A 22496-nucleotide genomic window follows, 5' to 3' on the forward strand; every position below is an offset into this window, starting at 1 on the left:
TCTTTTTTCCTGTAATTGATATCTAGTCTCATAGCATTATGGTCGGAAAAAATACTTGATACAATTTCAATTTTCTTAAATTTACCAAGGCTTGATTTGTGACCCAAGATATGATCTATCCTGGAGAATGTTCCATGAGCACTTGAGAAGAAAGTGTATTCTCTTGTTTTTGGATGGACTATCCTATAAATATCAATAAAGTCCATCCTGTTTAATGTATCATTTAAAGCTTGTGTTTCCTTGCTTATTTTCATTTTGGATGATCTGTCCATTGGTGAAAGTGGGGTGTTAAAGTCCCCTACTATGATTGTGTTACTGTCAATTTCCCCTTTCATGGTTGTTAGTATTTGCCTTATGTATTGAGGTGCTCCTATGTTGGGTGCATAAATATTTACAACTGTTATATCTTCTTCTTGGATTGATCCCTTGATCATTATGTAGTGTCCTACTTTGTCTCTTGTAATAGTCTTTGTTTTAAAGTCTATTTTGTCTGATATGATAATTGCTACACCAGCTTTCTTTTGATTTCCATTTGCATGTGATATCATTTTCCATTCCCTCACTTTCAGTCTTCATTTGTCCCTAGGTCTGATGAGGGTCTCTTGTAGACAGCATATATATGGGTCCTGTTTTTGTATCCATTCAGCCAGTCTATGTATTTTGGTTGGAGCATTTAATCCATTTACATTTAAGGTAATTATTGATATGTATGTTCCTATTACCATTTTCTTAAATTGTTTTGGGTTTGTTATTGTAGGTCTTTTCCTTCTCTTGTGTTTCCTGCCTAGAGAAGTTCCTTTAGCATTTTTTGTATAGCTGGTTTGGTGGTGCTGAATTCTCTTAGCTTTTGCTTGTCTGTAAAGGTTTTAATTTCTCCATCAAATCTGAATGAGATCTTTGCTGGGTAGAGTAATCTTGGTTGTAGGTTTTCCCCTTTCATCGCTTTGAATATGTCCTGCCAGTCCCTTCTGGCTTGCAGAGTTTCTGCTGAAAGATCAGCTGTTAACCTTATTGGGATTCCGTTGTATGTTATTTGTTGCTTTTCCCTTGCTCTTTTAATATTTTTCCTTTGTATTTAATTTTTGATAGTTTGATTAATATTTGTCTTGGCTTGTTTCTCCTTGGATTTATCCTGTATGGGACTTTTTGTGCTTCCTTGACTTGACTATTTTCTTTCCCATATTAGGGAAGTTTTCAACTATAGTCTCTTCAAATATTTTCTTAGTCCCTTTTTTTTGCTCTTCTTCTGGGACCGCTGTAATTCGAATGTTGGTGCATTTAACATTGTCCCAGAAGTCTCTGAGACTGTCCTCAATTCTTTTAATTCTTTTTTCTTTATTCTGCTCTGCAGTAGTTATTTCCAGTATTTTATCTTCCAGGTCACTTATCCATTCTTCTGCCTCAGTTATACTGCTGCTGATTCCTTCTAAAGAATTTTAAATTTCATTTATTGTGTTGTTCATCATTGTTTGTTTGCTCTTTAGCTCTTCTAGGCCCTTGTTAAACGTTTCTTGTATTTTCCCCATTCTATTTCCAAGATTTTGGATCATCTTTACTATCATTACTCTGAGTTCTTTTTCAGGTAGGCTTCCTATTTCCTCTTCATTTGTTTGTTGTGGTGGGTTTTTACCTTGCTCCTTCATCTGCTATGCATTTCTCTGTCTTCTCATTTTGCTTAACTTACTGGGCTTGGGGTCTCCTTTTCGCTGGCTGCAGGTTCATATTTCCCATTGTTTTTGGTGGCTGCCCCTAGTGGGTTGGTTCAGTGGGTTGTGTAGGCCTCCTGGTGGAGGGGACTCGTGCCTGTGTTCTGGTGGCTGAGAGTGGATCTTGTCTTCCTGGTGGAGAGGACCATGTCTGGTGGTGTGTTTTGGGGTGTCTCTGAACTTATTATGATTTTAGGCAGCCTCTCTGCTAATGGGTGGGGTTATGTTCCTGCCTTGCTAGTTGTTTGGCATAGGGTGTCCAGCACTGTAGCTTGCTGGTCGTTGAGTGGATCTGGGTCTTAGCGTTGAGATGGAGATCTCTGGGAGAGCTTTCACCATTTGATATTATAAGGGGCTGGGAGATCTCTGGCAGACTAATGTCCTGAACTTGGCTCTTCCACTTCAGAGGCTCAGACCTGACACTCGGCCAGAGTACCAAGACCCTGTCAGCCACTTGGCTCAGAATAAAAGGGAGAAAAAAAAGAAAGAAAGAAAGAAAATAATAGTAAAATTTAAAAAGTTATTAAAATAAAAAAACATTATTAAAAATAAAATAATAATTAGAAAAAGGAAAGAAGAGAACAACCAAACCAAAAAATAAATCCACCAATGATAACAAGCTCTAAAAACTATACAAACAAACAAAAAAAGAAACGGACAGACAGAACCCTAGGACAAATGGTAAAAGCAAAGCTATACAGGCAAAATCACACAAAGAAGCATACACATACACACAGAAAGAAAAAGGAAAAAATGTACACTTTAAAAATAAAGGAATAAAGCAACCAAATCAATAAACAAATCTACCAATGATAATAAGCTCTAAATACTAAACTAAAATAAACATAAAAGCAGAAACAAATTAGATGCAGAAAGCAAACCCCAAGTCTGCAGTTGCTTCCAAAGTCCACCACCTCAATTTTGGGATGATTTGTTGTCTATTCCGGTATTCCAGAGATGCAGGGTACATCAAGTTGATTGTGGAGATTTAATCTTCTGCTCCTGAGGCTGCTTGGAGAAATTTCCCTTTCTCTTTGTTTGTACAGCTCCTGGGGTTCAGGTTTGGATTTGGCCCCGCCTCTGCATGTAGGTCGCCTGTTCTTTCTCAGGCAGGATGGGGTTAAAGTAGCAGCTGATTAGGGGTCTCCAGCTTACTCAGGCCGTGGGGAGGGAGGGGTTCGTAATGCAGGGTGAGCCTGTGGCAGCAGAGGCTGGCGTGACGTTGCAACAGCCTGAGGCATGCCATGTGTTCTCCCGGGGAAGTTGTCCGTGGATCACAGGACCCTGGCAGTGGCATGCTGCACAAGCTGCTGGGGGTGTGTGGATAGTGACCTTTGCTTGCACACAGGCTTCTTGGTGGCTGCAGCAGCAGCCTTAGCATTTCATATCTGTCTTTGGTTTCCATGCTGATAGCTGTGGCTCACGCCCATCTCTGGAGCTTGTTTAGGCAGCGCTCTGAATCCCCTCTCCTCTAGTACCCCAAAACAATGGTCTCTTGCCTCTTAGGCAGGTCCAGACTTTTCCCGGACTCCCTCTAGCTAGCTGTGGCACACTAGCCCCCTTCAGGCTGTCTTCATGCAGCCAACCCCAGTTCTTTCCCTGAGATCTGACCTCTGAAACCCCAGCCTCAGCTTCCAACCCTCACCCACCCCGGTGGGTGAACATACAAGCCTCTCAGGTTGGTGAGTGCTGATCAGCAGCGATCCTCTGTGTGGGAATCTCTCTGCTTTGCCCTCCGCACCTTTGCTGCTGTGCCCTCCTCCGTGGCTCTGAAGCTTTCCCCCTGCCACCCCCGTTTCCACCAGTGAGGTGGCTTCCTAGTGTGTGGAAACTTTTCCTCCTTCACAGATCCCTCCCAGAGGTGCAGGTCCCATCCCTATTCTTTTGTCTCTGTTTTTCCTTTTTTCTTTTGCCCTACCCAGGTATGTGGGGAGTTTCTTGCCTTTGGGGAAGTCTGAGGTCTTCTGCCAGCATTCAGTAGGTGTTCTGTAGGAGTTGTTCCACATGTAGATATACTTTTGATGTATTTGTGGGGAGGAAGGTGATCTCCACGTCTTACTCCTCTGCCACCTTGAATGTCCCTGTAATTTATGTTATATTAATCAGGTGCTAGCAATATTGATTGAAAAATTGTTCTCAACTACTCTCAATGCCTTTTTTGCTTTACAAGTGTTTTGTTTAGTTGCACATCATTTCTTTAAGACCCTAATCCTAAGTATTTGGGGTTACATAAATGAGTAAGGCACAGTTTCCACCAATGAGCAGCTGAAGTTCTGGTGGGAAAGATATAAATATCTCATTTCAATATAACTTGGGAAGCACAATGCTAGAGACATGTAGTGGGTGCTGTGGGAATTCCCATAAAAGGATAGGTTCAACGAGTTAATGAGATAGATGTTATTAGCCCAGATTATCATATGAGGAAATTGAGGCTTGAAGAGGTTAAGTGACTTGCCCTTTACCTCTCAGTGGCATGACTGAGCAGTGCACTAGGACCCAGGTCTTTTGACTACAAATATAGTCCATTTTTTTCCCTTGTGTCTATAGAAATGTTGCTATTGACAGGAAAGCAGTGTCCAGGTGGTAAAACAGGTAAGTGTGGTATCAGTGTGATAATAAAGTCTTTATATATTTTTCTCTTTAGAAATAGCTGTTGATCATATTAACTCAGAATGAGAGTGGAGGGGAAAAGTTGAGGCCTAGGGCAGTTCCTCAGTTTTAAAGGTACAATGTAAGCCCTTCCTTACCTCATCTTTTATCAACAGCTCTTTTTAGGGATCTACCAGAGTTTTAGGCCTCATTAACTGCATGTTGTATATTATCCAGATCTTTATAAGCACTTTAGATAACTTAGGTCTCAGCATAATATTTTTAATTTAACTATGGAAATATGAATGTGTCTCTCTACTGCCTACTGCTGAAGTAGAAAGAACATTCAAATGGAAATTGAAATTTAAAAAAACTCACTCATCAGCACCAATTAATTAATCCCCAGATGAATAATTTTGCAACACACACTTGCAAACTGCACTGTGAAGTTATAAGGTTGGATCACCAACCTGAGACCAATCAACTGGGAGTTGTCTAAAGTTGGTAGTCTAAGTCAGATGGAATTGTGAAACCAAATAGTACTTGATGTATATTGTTCACTGGAAAAAAGAGAGTTGTTTTATTAGCTGAATATTATGTCTCCTTAAAATGTATTCCAAGAAAATAGATAAACCACTAGCCAGACTCATCAAGAAAAAAAGGGAGAAGACTCAAATCAATAGAATTAGAAATGAAAAAGGAGAAGTAACAATTGACACTGCAGAAATAAAAAAAATCATGAGAGATTACTACAAGCAACTCTATGCCAATAAAATGGACAATCTGGAAGAAATGGACAAATTCTTAGAAATGCACAACCTGCCAAGACTGAATCAGGAAGAAATAGAAAATATGAACAGACCAATCACAAGCACTGAAATTGAAACTGTGATTAAAAATCTTCCAACAAACAAAAGCCCAGGACCAGATGGCTTCACAGGTGAATTCTATCAAACGTTTGGAGAAGAGCTAACACCTATCCTTCTCAAACTCTTCCAAAATATAGCAGAGGGAGGAACACTCCCAAATTCCTTCTACGAGGCCACCATCACCTTGATACCAAAAACAGACAAGGATGTCACAAAGAAAGAAAACTACAGGCCAATATCACTGATGAACATAGATGCAAAAATCCTCAACAAAATACTAGCAAACAGAATCCAACAGCACATTAAAAGGATCATACACCATGATCAAGTGGGGTTTATTCCAGGAATGCAAGGATTCTTCAATATACGCAAATCTATCAATGTGATAAACCATATTAACAAATTGAAGGAGAAAAACCATATGATCATCTCAATAGATGCAGAGAAAGCTTTCGACAAAATTCAACACCCATTTATGATAAAAACCCTGCAGAAAGTAGGCATAGAGGGAACTTTCCTCAACATAATAAAGGCCATATATGACAAGCCCACAGCAAACATCATCCTCAATGGTGAAAAACTGAAAGCATTTCCACTAAGATCAGGAACAAGACAAGGTTGCCCACTCTCACCACTCTTATTCAACATAGTTTTGGAAGTTTTAGCCACAGCAATCAGAGAAGAAAAGGAAATAAAAGGAATCCAAATCGGAAAAGAAGAAGTAAAGCTGTCACTGTTTGCAGATGACATGATACTATACATAGAGAATCCTAAAGATGCTACCAGAAAACTACTAGAGCTAATCAATGAATTTGGTAAAGTAGCAGGATACAAAGTTAATGCACAGAAATCTCTGGCATTCCTATATACTAATGATGAAAAATCTGAAAGTGAAATCAAGAAAACACTCCCATTTACCACTGCAACAAAAAGAATAAAATATCTAGGAATAAACTTACCTAAGGAGACGAAAGGCCTGTATGCAGAAAATTATAAGACACTGATGAAAGAAATTAAAGATGATACAAATAGATGGAGAGATATACCCTGTTCTTGGATGGGAAGAATCAACATTGTGAAAATGACTCTACTACCCAAAGCAATCTACGGATTCAATGCAATCCCTATCAAACTACCACTGGCATTTTTCACAGAACTAGAACTAAAAATTTCGCAATTTGTATGGAAACACAAAAGACCCCGAATAGCCAAAGCAATCTTGAGAACGAAAAAAGGAGCTGGAGGAATCAGGCTCCCTGACTTCAGACTATACTACAAAGCTACAGTAATCAAGACAGTATGGTACTGGCACAAAAACAGAAAGATAGATCAATGGAACAGGATAGAAAGCCCAGAGATAAACCCACGCACATATGGACACCTTATCTTTGATAAAGGTGGCAGGAATGTACAGCAGAGAAAGGACAGCCTCTTCAATAAATGGTGCTGGGAAAACTGGACAGGTACATGTAAAAGTATGAGATTAGATCACTCCCTAACACCATACACAAAAATAAGCTCAAAATGGATTAAAGACCTAAATGTAAGGCCAGAAACTATCAAACTCTTAGAGGAAAACATAGGCAGAACACTCTATGACATAAATCACAGCAAGATCCTTTCTGACCCACCTCCTAGAGTAATGGAAATAAAAACAAAAATAAACAAATGGGACCTAATGAAACTTCAAAGCTTTTGCACAGCAAAGGAAACCATAATCAAGACCAAAAGACAACCCTCAGAATGGGAGAAAATATTTGCAAATGAAGCAAATGACAAAGGATTAATCTCCAAAATTTACAAGCAGCTCATGCAGCTCAATAACAAAAAAACAAACAACCCAATTCAAAAATGGGCAGAAGACCTAAATAGACATTTCTCCAAAGAAGATATACAGATTGACAACAAACACATGAAAGAATGCTCAACATCATTAATCATTAGAGAAATGCAAATCAAAACTACAATGAGATATCATCTCACACCAGTCAGAATGGCCATCATCAAAAAATCTAGAAACAATAAATGCTGGAGAGGGTGTGGAGAAAAGGGAACACTCTTGCACTGCTGGTGGGAATGTGAATTGGTTCAGCCACTATGGAGAACAGTATGGAGGTTCCTTAAAAAACTACAAATAGAATTACCATATGACCCAGCAATCCCACTACTGGGCATATACCCTGAGAAAACCAAAATTCAAAAAGAGTCATGTACCAAAATGTTCATTGCAGCTCTATTTACAATAGCCCGGAGATGGAAACAACCTTAGCGCCCATCATCAGATGAATGGATAAAGAAGATGTGGCACATATATACAATGGAATATTACTCAGCCTTAAAAAGAAATGAAATTGAGCTATTTGTAATGAGATGGATAGACCTAGAGTCTGTCATACAGAGTGAAGTAAGTCAGAAAGAAAAAGACAAATACCGTATGCTAACACATATATATGGAATTTAAGGGGAAAAAAAATGTCATGAAGAACCTAGGGGTAAGACAGGAATAAAGATGCAGACCTACTGGAGAACGGACTTGAGGATATGGGGAGGGGGAAGGGTGAGCTTTGACAGGGCGAGAGAGAGTCATGGACATATACACACTAACAAATGTAGTAAGGTAGATAGCTAGGGGGAAGCAGCCGCAAGGCACAGGGATATTAGCTCGGTGCTTTGTGACAGCCTGGAGGGGTGGGATAGGGAGAGTGGGAGGGAGGGAGACGCAAGAGGGAAGACATATGGGAACATATGTATATGTATAACTGATTCACTTTGTTATAAAGCAGAAACTAACACACCATTGTAAAGCAATTATACCCCAATAAAGATGTTTAAAAAAAAATGTATTCCAAGAAGTTGTCTGATTTTAGAACATTATATGTAATGAATACATACCAAATCCTCTATTTTGAAATAAAGAGATGTAAAGTATATTAGTAGAAAAACTGATTATAATTTCAAAAATGCTGAATTAGTGTTTGAAGACTATTGGCTTTGGTGGGGAACTAAGTAATTACCTTGCCTGTGTTACACACGTGTCTGACTTAAGTATGGCAGTAACATTTCCTGGGACTTCATTTAAGAGCCATGACAATTACTTATACTTCAATTAAGTTCTCTTAATGAACATTTGAGAACTATCATTCCCCATGGACTGCTTTAGGTGTTTTAGGGTATAACAGGGAACAAGACAAAGTCCCTGTCCTCAGAAAAGTCACAATTTAGTGGGATAGACAAAACATAAACAAGTAAACAAAAAATGTTTATTACCATTTCAGATAGTGATACGCACTTTTTAAAAGCTGAAAAACACGGTTAAAGGCTAGAGAGTAACAAGTGGGAGTGGAGCTATCTTTCAAAGTCAGAAAAGATTTCTCTGAGGAAGTGACATTTGAGCAGAGACCTGAATGAAAAGAAGGAGGAAGGTAAGAGAATATTTGAAAAAGGAGTGGTCCAGGCAGAGGGAACAAGTGCAAAGCCCTGATACATAGGCAGGCTTAGCATATTCAAAGAACAGCAAGGAGAACAGTATGGATGGAATTCAGCAGGCCAAGGGGAGAGTGGTACGAAATGAGATCAAAACATGTCATGTAAGTCCCTGTAAGTCTTATTAAGCAGTATTTGTACTGTGTGATGACAGGCCATCTGAGAGAATTTTTGTTTATTTTTGTTTTGCATATGTGTGTCTGTTTTACTTTTCTCTTTAATTAAAATATATTTATTATGGAAAGTTTCAAATATATACAAAAGTAGAGAGAATAATATAATGAACCCCTTACACTCATCACCCAGCTTTAATAATTATCAAGTCATCAAGTCATGGCTTCTCTTGTTTTATCTATACACCTACCTACTCCCCACACAACTTCAGGTAATTTTGAAGCAAATTTCACACTTATTATCATTTGGCAGTTATGTCTGAAAGGTAAGGACCATCTGGAAGTTTCATACAGGGGAGTGTTAAGTAAGGAAGATTACTTTGGGGTTGAAACAAAATCATATAAGTAAAGAGCCCATTACATAGTAGGTGCTCTCAAAATAGCAGTTATTATCACTATTACTCTGGCAGGATGCTGATGAAGTTGCAATCTTGAATGAGATTGAGACCAGAATGACCAAGAAGAGTGAAGACAGAACTGAGGATCAGATTGGGGGGGAAAGCCAGCCAGGAGCAAGGTATGGTAGAATAAGGATGGATATGGATAAGGTAAAGGAGCTATTGCCAGCATGGCTATCAAATCAGAGCCAGGTCTGTAGAGAGCCACAGAGAGTCAGGCACACCTCTGAGCTAAGCTCTCTCACTACCACAAGTAGTATCTCTGCTCATGTGAAGCCTTAAGAAGGCTAGTGGCCCTGTCCAGGCTCAATATTGCCAGAGATTTGTAGGGAATCCAATGCCTCATGACATTTCAGTGGTACAGAGCTCCAGTTTATGGGGAGTTAATCAAGTCATCTCCCCCTTAACATCCTCCTGAGTCAGGTATTCCAGCTTCATCTCACTATGGATTTACCAACTGAATGAACTTTTATTATTGCTGTTATTATTATTATTTACCATTGTTGAGTACCAAATATACACCAGGCATTGTTAGGGAGCTTTAGGTACATTATCTCATCTCCTCTCATTCTACATACGGCCTTGTGAAGCTGATGTTGTTACTACCATTTTATTGATGAGGAAATTGAGGCTGGGAGAGGCTAAGAGACTATCCAAAATAATCCACCTAGGAAGTAAACACCTGGTCTGAATTTAATGCCCAATTGTTTACTTCTACACCAGGATACCTTAGAGAAAAGTCACTGTCTTTCATATTCGGACATCTAGGTAGTTCTTGGCAACCTGAGCCACTGAAAATTGCACCCCACCTATCCCCTTGAGTAGGTGGAAGAAGGAAGACAAGACATCTGCTCTTCGGGTTTTCAGACCCCAGTCCCTGAGAGTTCTACCTAAGAAAGCATGGCTGGAGGCAGAGAAAGTGTCTGGAGTGGAAAAGTATAAAGTATGCATGATTTTGGTCATCCTTTACCTCGTAGATACCAATGAGAATAGCCTCAAAGTAAGACAATGTCTCCTTACCTCAGATTATGTCACAAAGTGTGAAAAGAACTGATCTTATTCTCAAAGGTCCACAGCAGCAGAATGCCTTTATGTTGCCCAAAGTTTCAGGATGTATTTTAGCAGTCTGGCTCAGAAAAACACCAAGCAGCTTGCTCAGGAATTTGAACCCTGCCTCCAAAGGAAAACCTAAAAAAAAAGTCTTACTATACAACAATCTAAAAGCTAGTAACTAGAGTTAGATTTATTCTTGACCTCAATTAATCCAGCCAGCATTGCTTGCTCCCTCTCTAGGGGCTGTCTAGAATGGAAGCTTTATTCATTCATTCATCAACTATTTATCGAATGCTTATGACATGTCAGGAATTGTCCTATATTGTGGAGTCAGTGTGGAGGGAAAATAGACACGTTTATGCCCTCAAGGAGTTTCCAGTATTGTGGGAAAACCTGTTTTTGCGAGCAGACTGTCTTCTTTTTTTTTTTTTTTTATTTTTATTTTTTTTTAAACATCTTTATTGGGGTATAATTGCTTTACAATGGTGTGTTAGTTTCTGCTTTATAACAAAGTGAATCAGTTATACATATACATATGTTCCCATATGTCTTCCCTCTTGCGTCTCCCTCCCTCCCACTCTCCCTATCCCACCCCTCCAGGCTGTCACAAAGCACCGAGCTAATATCCCTGTGCCTTGCGGCTGCTTCCCCCTAGCTATCTACCTTACTACGTTTGTTAGTGTGTATATGTCCATGACTCTCTCTCACCCTGTCAAAGCTCACCCTTCCCCCTCCCCATATCCTCAAGTCCGTTCTCCAGTAGGTCTGCATCTTTATTCCTGTCTTACCCCTAGGTTCTTCATGACATTTTTTTTCCCCTTAAATTCCATATATATGCGTTAGCATACGGTATTTGTCTTTTTCTTTCTGACTTACTTCACTCTGTATGACAGACTCTAGGTCTATCCACCTCATTACAAATAGCTCAATTTCGTTTCTTTTTATGGCTGAGTAATATTCCATTGTATATATGTGCCACATCTTCTTTATCCATTCATCCGATGATGGGCGCTTAGGTTGTTTCCATCTCCGGGCTATTGTAAATAGAGCTGCAATGAACATTTTGGTACATGACTCTTTTTGAGTTTTGGTTTCCTCAGGGTATATGCCCAGTAGTGGGATTGCTGGGTCATATGGTAATTCTATTTGTAGTTTTTTAAGGAACCTCCATACTGTTCTCCATAGTGGCTGAACCAATTCACATTCCCACCAGCAGTGCAAGAGTGTTCCCTTTTCTCCACACCCTCTCCAGCATTTATTGTTTCTAGATTTTTTGATGATGGCCATTCTGACTGGTGTGAGATGATATCTCATTGTAGTTTTGATTTGCATTTCTCTAATGATTAATGATGTTGAGCATTCTTTCATGTGTTTGTTGGCATTCTGTATATCTTCTTTGGAGAAATGTCTATTTAGGTCTTCTGCCCATTTTTGGATTGGGTTGTTTGTTTTTTTGTTATTGAGCTGCATGAGCTGCTTGTAAATTTTGGAGATTAAACCTTTGTCAGTTGCTTCATTTGCAAATATTTTCTCCCATTCTGAGGGCTGTCTTTTGGTCTTGATTATGGTTTCCTTTGCTGTGCAAAAGCTTTGAAGTTTCATTAGGTCCCATTTGTTTATTTTTGTTTTTATTTCCATTACTCTAGGAGGTGGGTCAGAAAGGATCTTGCTGTGATTTATGTCATAGAGTGTTCTGCCTATGTTTTCCTCTAAGAGTTTGATAGTTTCTGGCCTTACATTTAGGTCTTTAATCCATTTTGAGCTTATTTTTGTGTATGGTGTTAGGGAGTGATCTAATCTCATACTTTTACATGTACCTGTCCAGTTTTCCCAGCACCATTTATTGAAGAGGCTGTCCTTTCTCCACTGTACATTCCTGCCACCTTTATCAAAGATAAGGTGTCCATATGTGCGTGGGTTTATCGCTGGGCTTTCTATCCTGTTCCATTGATCTATATTTCTGTTTTTGTGCCAGTACCATACTGTCTTGATTACTGTAGCTTTGTAGTATAGTCTGAAGTCAGGGAGCCTGATTCCTCCAGCTCCTTTTTTCGTTCTCAAGATTGCTTTGGCTATTCGGGGTCTTTTGTGTTTCCATACAAATTGTGAAATTTTTTGTTCTAGTTCTGTGAAAAATGCCAGTGGTAGTTTGATAGGGATTGCATTGAATCTGTAGATTGCTTTGGGTAGTAGAGTCATTTTCACAATGTTGATTCTTCCCATCCAAGAACATGGTATATCTCTCCATCTATTTGTATCATCTTTAATTTCTTTCATCAGTGTCTTATAATTTTCTGCATACAGGTCTTTCGTCTCCTTAGGTAGGTTTATTCCTAGATATTTTATTCTTTTTGTTGCAATGGTAAATGGGAGTGTTTTCTTGATTTCACTTTCAGGTTTTTCATCATTAGTATATAGGAATGCCAGAGATTTCTGTGCATTAACTTTGTATCCTGCTACTTTACCAAATTCATTGATTAGCTCTAGTAGTTTTCTGGTAGCATCTTTAGGATTCTCTATGTATAGTATCATGTCATCTGCAAACAGTGACAGCTTTACTTCTTCTTTTCCGATTTGGATTCCTTTTATTTCCTTTTCTTCTCTGATTGCTGTGGCTAAAACTTCCAAAACTATGTTGAATAAGAGTGGTGAGAGTGGGCAACCTTGTCTTGTTCCTGATCTTAGTGGAAATGCTTTCAGTTTTTCACCATTGAGGATGATGTTTGCTGTGGGCTTGTCATATATGGCCTTTATTATGTTGAGGAAAGTTCCCTCTATGCCTACTTTCTGCAGGGTTTTTAGCATAAATGGGTGTTGAATTTTGTCAAAAGCTTTCTCTGCATCTATTGAGATGATCATATGGTTTTTCTCTTTCAATTTGTTAATATGGTTTATCACATTGATAGATTTGCGTATATTGAAGAATTCTTGCATTCCTGGAATAAACCCCACTTGATCATGGTGTATCATCCTTTTAATGTGCTGTTGGATTCTGTTTGCTAGTATTTTGTTGAGGATTTTTGCATCTATGTTCATCAGTGATATTGGCCTGTAGTTTTCTTTCTTTGTGACATCCTTGTCTGGTTTTGGTATCAAGGTGATGGTGGCCTCGTAGAAGGAATTTGGGAGTGTTCCTCCCTCTGCTATATTTTGGAAGAGTTTGAGAAGGATAGGTGTTAGCTCTTCTCTAAACGTTTGATAGAATTCACCTGTGAAGCCATCTGGTCCTGGGCTTTTGTTTGTTGGAAGATTTTTAATGACAGTTTCAATTTCAGTGCTTGTGATTGGTCTGTTCATATTTTCTATTTCTTCCTGATTCAGTCTTGGCAGGTTGTGCATTTCTAAGAATTTGTCCATTTCTTCCAGATTGTCCATTTTATTGGCATAGAGTTGCTTGTAGTAATCTCTTATGATTTTTTTTATTTCTGCAGTGTCAGTTGTTACTTCTCCTTTTTCATTTCTAATTCTATTGATTTGAGTCTTCTCCCTTTTTTTCTTGATGAGTCTGGCTAGTGGTTTATCTATTTTGTTTATCTTCTCAAAGAACCAGCTTTTAGTTTTATTGATCTTTGCTATCGTTTCCTTCATTTCTTTTTCATTTATTTCTGATCTGATTTTTATGATTTCTTTCCTTCTGCTAGCTTTGGGGTTTTTTTGTTCTTCTTTCTCTAATTGCTTGAGGTGCAAGGTTAGGTTGTTTATTCGAGATGTTTCCTGCTTCTTAAGGTGGGCTTGTATTGCTATAAACTTCCCCCTTAGAACTGCTTTTGCTGCATCCCATAGGTTTTGGGTCGTTGTGTCTCCATTGTCATTTGTTTCTAGGTATTTTTTTATTTCCTCTTTGATTTCTTCAGTGATCACTTCATTATTAAGTAGTGTATTGTTTAGCTTCCATGTGTTTGTATTTTTTACAGATCTTTTCCTGTAATTGATATCTAGTCTCATGGCGTTGTGGTCAGAAAAGATACTTGATACAATTTCAATTTTCTTAAATTTACCAAGGCTTGATTTGTGACCCAAGATATGGTCTATCCTGGAGAATGTTCCATGAGCACTTGAGAAAAATGTGTATTCTGTTGTTTTTGGATGGAGTGTCCTATAAATATCAATTAAGTCCATCTTGTTTAATGTATCATTTACAGCTTGTGTTTCCTTATTTATTTTCATTTTGGATGATCTGTCCATGGGTGAAAGTGGGGTGTTAAAGTCCCCTACTATGAATGTGTTACTGTCAATCTCCCCTTTTATGGCTGTTAGTATTTGCCTTATGTATTGAGGTGCTCCTGTGTTGGGTGCATAAATATTTACAATTGTTATATCTTCTTCTTGGATCGATCCCTTTATCATTATGTAGTGTCCTTCTTTGTCTCTTGTAATAGTCCTTATTTTAAAGTCTATTTTGTCTGATATGAGAATTGCTACTCCAGCTTTCTTTTGGTTTCCATTTGCATGGAATATCTTTTTCCATCCCCTTATTTTCAGTCTGTATGTGTCTCTAGGTCTGAAGTGGGTCTCTTGTAGACAGCATATATAAGGGTCTTGTTTTTGTATCCATTCAGCCAATCTGTGTCTTTTGGTGGGAGCATTTAGTCCATTTACATTTAAGGTAATTATCGATATGTATGTTCCTATTCCCATTTTCTATATTGTTTTGGGTTCGTTATTATAGGTCTTTTCCTTCTCTTGTGTTCCTTGTCTAGAGAAGTTCCTTTAGCATTTGCTGTAAAGCTGGTTTGGTGGTGCTAAACTCTCTCAGCTTTTGCTTGTCTGTAAAGGTTTTAATTTCTCCATCAAATCTGAATGAGATCCTTGCTGGGTAGAGTAGCCTTGGTTGCAGGTTTTTCTCCTTCATCACTTTCAGTATGTCCTGCCACTCCCTTCTGGCTTGTAGGGTTTCTGCTGAGAGATCAGCTGTTAACCTTATGGGGATTCCCTTGTGTGTTATTTGCTGTTTTTCCCTTGCTGCTTTTAATATGCTTTCTTTGTATTTAATTTTTGACAGTTTGATTAATATGTGTCTTGGCGTATTTCTCCTTGGATTTATCCTGTATGGGACTCTCTGTGCTTCCTGGACTTGATTAACTATTTCCTTTCCCATATTAGGGAAGTTTTCAACTATAATCTCTTCAAATATTTTCTCAGTCCCTTTCTTTTTCTCTTCTTCTTCTGGAACCCCTATAATTCGAATGTTGGTGCGTTTAATGTTGTCCCAGAGGTCTCTGAGACTGTCCTCAGTTCTTTTCATTCTTTTTTCTTTATTCTGCTCTGCAGTAGTTATTTCCACTATTTTATCTTCCAGGTCACTTATCCGTTCTTCTGCCTCAGTTATTCTGTTATTGATCCCATCTAGAGTACTTTTAATTTCATTTATTGCGTTGTTCATCATTGCTTGTTTCATCTTTATTTCTTCTAGGTCCTTGTTAACTGCTTCTTGCATTTTGTCCATTCTACTTCCAAGATTTCGGATCATCCTTACTATCATTATTCTGAATTCTTTTTCAGGTAGACTGCCTATTTCCTCTTCATTTGTTAGGTCTGGTGCATTTTTATCTTGCTCCTTCATCTGCTGTGTGTTTTTCTGTCTTCTCATTTTGCTTATCTTACTGTGTTTAGGGTCTCCTTTTTGCAGGCTGCACGTTCGTAGTTCCCGTTGTTTTTGATGTCTGTCTCCAGTGGCTAAGGTTGTTTCAGTGGGTTGTGTAGGCTTCCTGGTGGAGGGGACTAGTGCCTGTGTTGTGGTGGATGAGGCTGGATCTTGTCTCTCTAGTGGGCAGGTTCACGTCTGGTGGTGTGTTTTGGGGTGTCTGTGGCCTTATTATGATTTTAGGCAGCCTCTCTGCTAATGGGTGGGGTTGTGTTCCTGTTTTGCTAGTTGTTTGGCATAGGTTGTCTAGCACTGTGGCTTGCTGGTCGTTGAGTGAAGCTGGGTGCTGGTGTTAAGATGGAGGTCACTGGGAGATTTCCACCGTTTAATATTATGTGGAGCTGGGAGGTCTCTTGTTGACCAGTGTCCTGAAGTTGGCTCTCCTACCTCAGAGGCAGAGCCCTGACTCCTGGCTGGAGCACCAAGAGCCTTTCATCCACACGGCTCAGAATAAAAGGGAGAAAAAGTAGAGAGAATTAGTAGAAGTATGAGGAAAGAAAGAAGGAAAGGAGGAAAGGAAGGAAGGAAGAAAGAAGCAAAGAAGGAAAGAAAGGAGGGAGGGAGGGAGGAAGGAAGGAAGGAAGGAAGGAGGGAAAGAAGGAAAAAAGACAGAAAGAAAGAAGATACAGTAAAAATAAAATAAAGTATAATATAGTTATTGAATTAAAAAATATTTAGAAAAAAAAAAAAAGAGGGACGGATAGAACCTTAGGACAAATGTTGGAAGCAAAGCTATACAGAGAAAATCTTATACAGAAGCATACACATACACCTTCACAAAAAGAGGTAAAGGGGGAAAAATCATAAATCTTGCTCTCAGAGACCACCTCCTCAATTTGGGGTGATTCGTTGTCTAAAGGAGGGAAGGACGGAAAGAAAGAAAGAAAGAAAGAAGGAACGACGGTAAAGTATAATAAAGTTATTACAATTAAAATTAATTATTGAGAAAAAAATTTTTTTTTTTTTTTAAAAACCATGGACGGATAGAGCCCTAGGACAAATGGTGGAAGCAAGAGTATACAGACAAGATGTCACACATAAGCATACACGTACACATTCACAAAAAGAGGAGAAGGGAAAAAAATCATAGATCTCGCTCCTAAATTCCACCTCTTCAATTTGGGATCATTCCTTGTCTATTCAGGTATTCCACAGATGCAGGGTATATCAAGTTGATTGTGGAGCTTTAATCCTCTGCTTCTGAGGCTGCTGGGAAAGATTTCCCTTTCTCTTCTTTGTTCTCACAGCTCACAGGAGCTCAGCTTTGGATTTGGCCCTGCCTCTGCGTGTAGGTCGCTGGAGGGCGTCTGTTTTTTGCTCAGACAGGACGGGGTTAAAGGAGCCGCTGATTCGGGGGCTCAGGCTCACTCAGGCCGGGGGTGAGGGGGGGGAAGGAGGGGCACTGCGTGCGGGGCGGGCCTGCGGCGTCAGAGGCGGCGTGACGTTGCGGCAGAGGCCGGCGTGACGTTGCACCAGCCTGAGGCCCGCGTTCTCCCGGGGAAGTTGTCCCTGGTTCCCGGGAACCTGGCAGTGGCGGGCTGCACAGGCTCCGCAGAAGAGGGGTGTGGAGAGTGACCTGTGCTCGCACACAGGCCCCTTGGTGGCGGCAGCAGCAGCCTTAACGTCTCCCGCCCGTCTCTGGGGTCCGCGCTTTTAGCCGCGGCTCGCGCCCGTCTCTGGGGTTCGCGCTTTTAGCCGCGGCTCGTGCCAGTCTCTGGAGTTCCTTTAAGCAGCGCTCTTAAACCCCTCTCCTCGCGCACCAGGAAACAAAGAGGGAAGAAAAAGTCTCTTGCCTCTTCGGCAGGTGCAGGCTTTTCCCCGAACTCCCTCCCGGCTAGTCGTGGTGCACTAACCCCTTCAGGCTATGTTCAAGCCGCCAACCCCAGTCCTCTCCCTGCGCTCCGTCCAAAACCGAAACCCGAGCTTCAGCTCGCAGCCCCGCCCGCCCGGGCGGGTGCGCAGACAAGCCTCTCGGGCTGGTGAGTGCCGGTCGGCACCGATCCTCTGTGCGGGAATCTCCCCGCTTTGCCCTCCGCACCCGTCGCTGTGCACTACTCCTCGGTCCCGAAGCCCCCCCCTCCGCCTCCCGCAGTCTCCGCCCGCGGAGGGGCTTCCTAGTGTGTGGAAACTTTTCCTCCTTCACAGCTCCCTCCCACTGGCGCAGGTGCCGTCCTTATTCTTTTGTCTCTGTTTTTTCTTTTTTTCTTTTGCCCTACCCAGGTACGTGGGGAGTTTCTTGCCTTTTGGGAGGTCTGAAGTCTTCTGCCAGCCTTCAGTAGGTGTTCTGTAGGAGTTGTTCCACGTGTAGATGTATTTCTGGTGTATCCGTGGGGAGGAAGGCGATCTCCGCGTCTTACTCTTCCGCCATCTTCAAGGTCCCCCCCAGACTGTCTTCTTAACCACGTCTAAAACAGCTGAATATACAGGGCTTCTCAGTCAATGCTTACTAGCATATGAAGGGAAATTGGAATTGATACCCTATGGGGCTATTTAGATTAAATCTCATCTAGAGATAGTGTGTCTGTCCAGTTCTATCTACCTTATTCTGAAGTTCCTGAGTAATACAAGGTGCAGACATCCCCTTCTCTAAAATCTGTTCTGCTACTCAGGCAGTACAGCAGAAGAGGTTAGTGGCACACACTAGATGCCTAGATTCAAGTCCAGGCTCTGTCACTCACAAACCATGTGAGTTGTAGGCCAGTAACCTAACCTCTCTGTGTCTCAGTTTTATCATATATAACAGTACCGAATTAGTGGAATTTTAAGGACAAAATGAATTAATATATATTAACAAATAATTAATATACTTAAATAATTGATTAAATAATTAATATAAATATTTAGAAGAGTGCATAATATATGGTAAGCAATCAATAAATGTTGGAAATCATAATTGTTGTTCTGGAGCTACAATGAAGGGAGCTACCAAAAGTTAGTTGTTTTCAATTGAGCTACTCCAAAGAAATTCAGTTTCCTGTTTTTTATGGGGTGAGAATTTGGCTACTTTCTCTTCTACACTGAGTTTGGTCTTTCCAGTTTCAAGAAGTGCTCAAGAGGAGCATATATGTGGTGTTGAAAATAGATTATAAATGAGGCAATCTTTCACTCAGAAGCTGCTGGTCAGACTTTGAGAAATTTCTTTTGGGATGAGACCAGCCTAAGGAAGAAATTCTTCAGGAGTTATGAAAAAATACTTCCCTGGACATTGCTGCCATCCTCTTTTCTTCCCTACATAACTATACTTCTTGAAGCAGTTGTCACTGCTTTGCTTCATCACCATCCACATACTCTTCAGGCCCAGTGAGTATGGTTTCTGCCTCCTTCACTCCAATGTAACCACTTGTGACAACACAGACTGACCTTGAGGACATAATGCTATGCAAGATGTTAGAGAAAGACAAATTCTGTATCATCTCACTTATATGTGGAATCTAAAAATGTCGAACTCATAGAAGCAGAATAGCATGATGGATGCCAGGGGCTGAGGGGTGTGGGAAATGGGGAGATTTTAGTCAAATAGAACAAATTTCCAGTGATAAGATGAATAAGTTCTCGGGATCTAATTACAGCATGGTGGCTATAGTTAAGAATACTGTATTGTATACTTAAAACTTGCTAAGAGAGTAGATCTTAAGTGTTCTTTAACAGAAAAATAAAAGGTAACTGTGTAGGGTGATGGATGTGTTAATTAACTTGATTGTGGTAATCGTTTCACAATGTATTTGTATATTAAATCATAATGTTGTACACCTTAAAAAAACATCACATTGTACAACCTACACATATACAATTTTTATTTGTCAATCATACCTCAATAAAGCTGGAAAAAAATGCTGATTATGTTCCACTAAATCACATGCAGTGGGGACATTTACATGCAATGAGGCTGGAAATTTTGTTAGTGAAGACTGCAGGAAGACCCTGACTGATTTCCTGCTTTATAAGGAAGTCAGGAATTTAAGTGGGAAATCATAAGCTGGCCTTTGCAAAATATTGCTGTGGGAGATCCAAAAGAGTTACAAACTTTTTCCCTCCTATTTTTAAAAGGCCTCAGAGAAGTAGAGGCTATAACTAACTGCTCACAGTAGTCCAATTCTTGGGGAAAACCCACAAATACTGAAAAACTACTTAGATTTGACCTAAATCCTTCAAGCTAGAGATTTGTTTTCTTCCCCCTCCTATTCGACTCTGCTTTTCACTGCCAACTGTGGTAAAGCTTCTTATTCCATGTGGCAAAGCCCCAATGAAAACAAGAGTAATACAGGTTCACAAGCATTTGGCTTACTATTTCCATAGTAGCCAACACAGTGGTAGTCTCACAGCTAGGTACCATACCTGGATGCACCTCAAACTCTCCATCCTGAGAAGGCCCTTAAATTCAGGAAGGCCATACAATTTCAAGGTTAAGTTTAAGTGCACAAGCTCTGGAGTTAGAATACCTGAATTCAAATCCCAGCTCTACCACTACTGTTTCAATGTGGGCAAGTTTCTTACTTCTCTGGGCCCAATTCCCCCATCTAAAAAGTGGGATAGTGATAGTACTTACTTCATGGGGTTCTTGTAAAGACTAATGAGACAATCCTTATAAAGCATTTACAACATGACACTTAGTAAATACTGAACAAAAGGTAGCACTGTTTTCATTTGCAACCCACCTACATTTTCATGATATATATACTATTAAGTTAGCAAATAAAGCTGGTTGAAACTGGAAAAAGTTAGGTCCCTACACAAATCACTACCCATACTCTATGCTAGCAATGGTTTCCATTTGCAACACATTACTTATGAAATAGGAGCTACCTAGTCATTGCTTTTATCTAAGACAGTGTTTTACAAACTTTTAGATTACTTTGAGAATCAGTGGTCTGATTTATATATATCTTTTTTTACCTCTTTTTTATATGTATCTTTTTTTAACCTCTTAACGTGTTTATTTTTTTAACATCTTTATTGGAGTATAATTGCTTTATAATGGTGTGTTAGTTTCTGCTTTATAACAAAGTGAATCAGCTATATGTATACATATATCCCCATATCTCCTCCCTCTTGTGTCTTCCTCTCACCCTCCCTATCCCACCCTCTAGGTGGTCACAAAGCATGAACTGATCTCCCTGTGCTATGTGGCTGCTTCCCACCAGCTATCTATTTTACATTTGGTATAAACTACATATATCTTATTTGGTATAATGCCTTCAACTCATCCTTACAAACCTGGTGAGCACATGTTTTCCCACTCCTGCTTCCAGGTCTACATTTCGTCTTCTTTTCCTTAAAGCAGTGGTTCCCAAAATATAGTCTGTGGACCAGCAGGATCAGTATCAGCAACACCTTGTTAGAAACTTGTTAGAAATGTAGGGAACTTGTTAGAAATGTAGATTCATGGACCCCACCCGAGACCTACTGAATCTGAAACTCTCAGTGGTAGCGGGTGGGACAGCAGTGTGTGTTATTATTACTATTTTTTTTTTTTTTTGCAGTACGCAGGCCTCTCACTGTTGTGGCCTCTCCTGTTGCGGAGCACAGGCTCTGGACGCACAGGCTCAGCGGCCATGGCTCACGGGCCCAGCTGCTCCGCGGTTCATGTGGGAACTTCCACGGTTCATTTGCTCTTTTCATTTTCCTAGATGTTACTAGGATAAAGAATCTGGAACACCTACTTAAAAAACTCTCCTTCTGTAGAAGATTAATACAACTGTTGATAAAATTAGTCCAATGAGATTCTTTTAAGAATTGATATTTTTAATCTACATAATGATAAACTGCCTAAAAAACAACATGTTCTTTGTTGCTCAGTAAAAACTCTATCTCAATTGGGGACAATAAGATGGGGAAAGGTGAGGTTCTGGCAGTCTGGAAGAAGTTTCTTTATGACATAGAGACAAGAAAATTGAGATGAGTCTACTCTGCTGTAGATTCCCTAAATGCTTTTGTGCTGTTTCAGTTCTATGGAAACTGAAAAAGGGCTTTGAGTAGTTCTAGTCAGTGTTGTCAAGCTCCATTCCTCCCAGTTCACAATGCCTCATCTTTTCCTTAGGGGATGAAGTCAAATAAACTCCCAGCCTGAAAGAGGTTTTTGTTTGTTTGTTTGTTGTTTGTTTTTTTTTGTTTTTGGCGGTACGCGGGCCTCTCATTGTTGTGGCCTCTCCCGTTCGGAGCACAGGCTCCGGACGCGCAGGCTCAGCGGCCATGGCTCACGGGCCTAGCTGCTCCGCGGCATGTGGGATCTTCCTGGACCGGGGCACGAACCTGTGTCCCCTGCATCGGCAGGCGGACTCTCAACCACTGGGCCGCCAGGGAAGCCCTGAAAGAGGTTTTAATACTACTTAACTAGTATAATGAAGGCACATCCCACCAGGTGTTACGGAATATATAAAATTAACCATTCCTGGACCTCACAGAAAGAAGACTTACATCTCATAAACACTATTTTCCCTCAACTTTTTATTCATTCCTTCTCCAGTTGCATCCTGAAATAGGCTTTCAATACACCTCAGGCCTGGATTACTACCACAGCTTCTCCGACTGCCATCAGTCAGCCTATAGGTTAACTTTCTTTCAACATTCCTTTGTCGTTTCCT

This window comes from Delphinapterus leucas, chromosome X (genome assembly GCF_059928025.1).
Source record: "Delphinapterus leucas isolate spDelLeu-1000000601 "Yukka" chromosome X, BTC_Dleu_Yukka2, whole genome shotgun sequence".
In the NCBI taxonomy this organism is placed as follows: Eukaryota; Metazoa; Chordata; class Mammalia; order Artiodactyla; family Monodontidae; genus Delphinapterus; species Delphinapterus leucas.